This window comes from Salmo trutta, chromosome 16 (assembly GCF_901001165.1).
Source record: "Salmo trutta chromosome 16, fSalTru1.1, whole genome shotgun sequence".
NCBI lineage: Eukaryota > Metazoa > Chordata > Actinopteri > Salmoniformes > Salmonidae > Salmo > Salmo trutta.
The window spans coordinates 19206816-19212815 of NC_042972.1; the positions used below are offsets into that span (position 1 = coordinate 19206816).

Genomic DNA, 6000 nt, shown 5'->3' on the forward strand with positions numbered 1-6000 from the left:
ATGTTGGGAAAGCTACCTGAATTTTGCAATCCTAGTCCCCTTACTGAAGGTCTGTACAGCACTTTGAGATATCAGCGGATGTAAGAAGGGCTATATAAATAAATATGATTGATTGATACATATAGAATAAAGCACTGTGATTTATTGTTTAGTGTTCATTCGACAATCAGTGTAAACGGACAGGAACGACTGGAGTGTTAATTACACCATTATGTGTACTTTTCCAGATGACTGAGGAGCCATCATGTGAAGAGCACTCTACAGACATTGGAGAAACTGGCCAGCTCTTTGAGAGTGACTCTGTGGAGGATGAGTGGCCCTACACAGACACAGAGGTGCTTTCTGTGAAGTTAGACTGGGTTGGACAGACTTGGTCCCCCTCACACAGACACAGACAGAGACAGACAGACAGAGACAGACAGAGACAGACAGAGACAGACAGACAGACACAGACAGACAGAGACAGACAGACAGATGAGCTGTCTGGTCTCAGCTCCGTGGTCCTGCTCACACAGCCAAACTCACACAGCCACTCTGGCCTAGTTGTCAAGCTGCTCAGCTCACCTGTTGCACCCCCATTCTCACCAATCAGCATCTAATTGGTTCACTCTCTTAACTCCACCTTGCTAACCTGAGCTGCCCTGTTTACCTGATTTGCCCTGCCCTGTTCATCCCTGGCTGGCTCAGACTGGCTCCCCTGCCTGTCAGTCTCCTCCCTACTTACTGACAGTCTTCACAGTGCTTATTTTACTCATATGTAGTTTTTTTGTAGTTTTCGCTTTTTCAGAGATAGCCTGCTCTCTTCTCACATATTTTATGAAGTGCCATACAGTTACAGCTTTAGTTTACGTTTAAATTGTTGTGCTACTTATTTTTATCAGAACAAGGAAGAGGAACCAATAGGCAGCCACTAGAGCTATTATCTGACCAATAGGCAGCCACTATAGCTCTTATCGGACCAATAGGCAGCCACTACAGCGCTTATCTGACCAATGGGCAGCCACTACAGCTCTTATCTGACCAATGGGCACCCACTAAAGCTCTTATCAGACCAATAGGCACCAACTACAGCTCTTATCTGACCAATGGGCAGCCACTGGCCTTGCCTGTAGGCTGAAGGTTTACTTGTGCTGTTAATGTGCAGTCTGGCATGGCCTTATGGGTAGGGCCCTGTACCAGGGGTTTGCTGGACCTTTAGGCTTGGGGCTTCCAACTGTGTATCTATCCTGTTACTTCAGTTGATACACCAGTCACAGTTAAAACTCCAATCTATGCAGATGTCAGAACTAATAATGCAGCTTTTATCCAGTCATGAGTCAAGGGCACCAATCAAAAAGCATTTAGACGTCTTAAACCAGTACCAATCAGAATGGTATTTTCAGAACATACACCAATCAGATTACATGACGGTGTGTTTCTCAGCATGATATGCACCTCCTCCTCCTCCTCCCCTGTTTCAGGGATACTTCTAATGGTGCTTTTAGATCACTGGTGCTCACAACATGATGTTCAACCAGAGACACAGCCAAGGGACACGGCCATCACTAAATAGGGATGTTGATCCCAAAACCTGGCTTGCTTATGAACTGTAGAAGACTATATTGTATGTAGGATCAGCTGGAGAGATTTTATATGTGTAATGGCATCCATGGGCACCCAGGTGTATGAGATTTCCTGCCATACCTTTATAGCCCTCTCTCCGGCTCAACGTCTCCCTACTCCCTCCTCTTCTTCATGACCTCTTTTCTCATCCTCTCTTCTTCTCTTTCAGCAGTCATAGTCTGTGCTAACCCAAACCCAAGCCTAGTGACTTGTTTTTGTTCTTCTCAACAAGGTGGCCTTGTGCCTCGTTCATATTATATACATATTATAGATATATATAGAAAGAGATCTATAGTCTACATGTCTATGTGGTCAGAATATTGTGCCAGGAAAAAAAGAATGAGGATAAAAATACATGTTGTTTTTTTTCAAACTGGTCTAAGGATTTAAAAAAAAACGTATTTAGTGTGTGGAGTAACGTTTGTGACTTTCCCCTGTTTTGTACATTACAAGAAAAAAAACAGCACTCAACATTCCCTGTATGAAAACAGACTGGCTCTCACAAAAGAAAGTCTGGCCTAAGAAACCTTGAGACACAGTCCAAAGGAAAGTCTGGCCTAAGAAATCTTGAGACACAGTCCAAAGGAAGGTCTGGCCTAAGAAACCTTGAGACACAGTCCAAAGAAAAGAAGACTATTTAATTCACATTTAGAAGAGCTCTTACATTCCTACTACAGCGTGAGAAATATTATTTGAGACACACACACACACACTCACTATAGTATCAGTGAGATTACTTCTGAAACTTGCACTTGGGAGTGAGGACTATCACTACCATTGTTAAAGTGGAGGGTTGGAGAGACTCCGTCATTGCAGATGCGTTATCCAGTCTCAGTGTTGTGTGTTTGTTTGTTGTCAATGTCATTGTCCCGGTGTATCCAGATGTGGTGACATACGTGACAGTTGAGTGTGTAGAGAACAACAAAAACCCTTCTATTGGCAAAACCCTCCATCACTACCACCACTAACCTCCTCCATCACTACCACCACTAACCCCCCTCCATCACTACCACCACTAACCCCCCTCCATCACTACCACCACTAACCTCCTCCATCACTACCACCACTAACCTCCTCCATCACTACCACCACTAACCTCCTCCATCACTACCACCACTAACCCCCCTCCATCACTACCACCACTAACCCCCCTCCATCACTACCACCACTAACCCCCTCCATCACTACCACCACTAACCCCCTCCATCACTACCACCACTAACCCCCCTCCATCCCTACCACCACTTACCCCCCTCCACCACTACCACCACTAACCCCCCTCCACCACTACCACCACTAACCCCCCTCCATCACTACCACCACTAACCCCCCTCCATCACTACCACCACTAACCCCCTCCATCACTACCACCACTAACCCCCCTCCATCACTACCACCACTAACCCCCCTCCATCCCTACCACCACTAACCCCCCTCCATCCCTACCACCACTAACCCCCCTCCACCACTACCACCACTAACCCCCCTCCATCACTACCACCACTAACCCCCCTCCATCACTACCACCACTAACCCCCCTCCATCACTACCACCACTAACCCCCTCCATCACTACCACCACTAACCCCCTCCATCACTACCACCACTAACCCCATCCATCACTACCACCACTAACCCCCCTCCATCACTACCACCACTAACCCCCTCCATCACTACCACTACTGACCCCCTCCATCACTACCACCACTAACCCCCTCCATCACTACCACCACTAACCCCCTCCATCACTACCACCACTAACCCCCCTCCATCACTACCACCACTAACCCCCCTCCATGGTGCGTGTGTGTGTGTGTGTGTGTGTGTGTGTGTGTGTGTGTGTGTGTGTGTGTGTGTGTGTGTGTGTGTGTGTGCGCGTGTGTGTGTGTGTGTGTGCGCGTGTGTGTCCTCATCCTCCAATGGGCACCATACAAAAAGTGATCCACTTACCACCGTCACCTCGGTATCCATTTGTCTGTCAGCTTCAACACAGAATTCAGACAGGACATGAATCTCACAACTCATCCTCTCATTGACCAAGAATTACAAGTTCCGATGAAAACAAATAGAAAAAAAGACATTGTGTGGATGTTGTGTTTGTGTTTACAATGTCAGAGATTGGTAGAAATTCCAAATGGAAAAACACATGGATAGAGGAGTTAAAAACCTCTCACTTTACCACCAGGCTTGGTTGAAGATGGGAAGGTTAAGACAACATAATAATTCCATGTGGAAACATTAAAAAATAAAAAATTCATGGCACCAGTGCTGTTTCTGGATTCTACATTAGCATTGAAACATGACCAGCGGTCAGAAAGTCCAGTAATAAAGTGTCTAGTTTATTTTAAAAAGTCTAAATGAATAGAATGGCAGTAAAGCAGTTATGCTATGTATTCAATGAGTAGTTAGCTGAAATTCATTACAGTTGTGTTTATTTTTCACTTTGATGGCAAACGTTCTGTGTTGCTACCATTCACTCTCAGTCATTCCGAATGCGGAAGCGGGTCCCTTGTTGACTATTGGTGCAAACAGTTATAGGATATTAGAATCTTTTTGTCTTAACCTGGATATTTTGAACAAAGCCATCAGGGGGAACGGATTCCCCCATTTTCAGGTCCTTTACTACTGAGTAGATAAAGTATGGGTTCTCCTACCATGAGAAGTGACTGTATAGGACTTGGCAAATAGAACATGGTAGAAAATGTCGAACACTTCATTTGTGCCCATGCATGCAGATTTTTACGTGATGTGCCAACTGAGAGTGATAGTCTGGGGATAATTTCCTGTCTTCTATGCAGAGATCTTGATGTGCAGTCATCAGTGGCCTATCAGTTAACATACTCCAGGGTTGTGTTCATTAGGGCATGCAATGTTTTAAAACGCTTTGCAACACAAAATGAGAATGAATGTTTCTTATTGGGGCGGCAGGTAGCCTATTGGTTAGAGCATTGGACTTGTAACCGAAAGGCTGCAACATCGAATCCCATGAGCTGACGAGATAAAAATCTGTCATTCTGCCCCTGAACAAGGCAGTTAACCCACTGTTCCTAGGCCATCATTGAAAATAAGAATTTGTTCTTAACTGACTTGCCTAGTAAAAAAAATGAAATTGGACAAGTCCAGGTAGTCCTTCCCTGTTTCACTAGATTTTTCTTCCGTTTGGTGGCTAATGAACATGACCCAGGAGTTAAAGACAACAGACTTCACCAATAGCGATCAAGGGAGTAAAAGGCCTTCTGATTCGAATAGGAGTATGAGAAGCCTAATACAGGCAGACAGATTCACCTTCTTTGTCTTGTAAAAGTTGCATTTGATTTATGGTATGATGTTTAAAATGCTAACCATTGGATCAAACAAAACACTGTGACCAATGCCAGAAACATTTTTGTTATCTTTACTTAAAATGTGTGTTTTTACTTTTGTAGATTTAAAGCTGGAATCCTTAATGGTGAAACTGCCAGGTCTGTTTGGGATATTACAACAAAGAAGTTAGTGCAACACTGTTTGTTTCTCCCTGACATCATTGCACGCGTGATAGAACAGCAGCATATCAAGCTGTTTTTGACCTTGACGCGTGACGCTCCCCACCTCTTCCTTGTTAACACAAAAACAATAACGGCAGTGTTTTCCCATACTGTGGATTCCATCTTTAAGTTAGACTTTTTTTTCCAGTTCGGCTTATTGAATATGTCAGTTTGGGACTGTACTATGTGTATAAGTAAATGTTTTCTGTACAGTAAGGACTTAGGAACAAGTTAAATGTGTATCCAGCATGTTGAGTGATTACTTGTGTGCACCTGGGCTTATTTCCCATGGTGCTCCAGTCGTCATACATGAAGTGCATCTGCATGGTGACGGTGTGATGTTGTGTTTGAGAGTGGTGTGTCTCCTCACTTGTCCTGTCCCCCTAGTAGGCAGCCTGTGCAGTGTTATGAAAGAGGAAGCATGTTTCTGGGGTGTTGCGGGAGTAAATCTGTGAGAAAGATTGTGTGTGTGAGAATAATTATGAAGTGTGTGTGTGTGAGAGAGAAATGATAAAGTGTGTGTGTGAGAGAGAGAAGTGATAAAGTGTGTGTGTGTGTGTGTGTGTGTGTGTGTGTGTGTGTGTGTGTGTGTGTGTGTGTGTGTGTGTGTGTGTGAGAGAAGTGATAAAGTGTGTGTGAGTTTGTACGTGCCTGTGTACTGTATATGTTTTTGCTTGTTCGCACGTGCAAGAGTCAAAGATAGAGGGAGGATTGCAAAACCTTATATATGAGAGAGAGAGAGAGAGAGAGAGAGAGAGAGAGAGAGAGAGAGAGAGAGAGAGAGAGAGAGAGAGAGAGAGAGAGAGAGAGAGAGAGAGAGAGAGAGAGAGAGAGAGAGAGAGAGAGAGAGAGAGAGAGAGAGAGAGAGAGAGAGA

The 6000-nt window shown here is 44.5% G+C and overlaps 1 protein-coding gene across 1 annotated transcript in view; it reads left to right on the forward strand.

Annotated features, from left to right (window-relative positions):
- Positions 1–2621, forward strand: part of erc2 (ELKS/RAB6-interacting/CAST family member 2) — an 81327-nt gene extending 78706 nt beyond the window's left edge. The window contains exon 21 of the mRNA XM_029695191.1: positions 228–2621. The gene's annotated coding sequence lies outside the window, so the exon portion shown is untranslated. The remainder of the gene's footprint in view (positions 1–227) is intronic.
- Positions 2622–6000: the final 3379 nt, after the last annotated feature.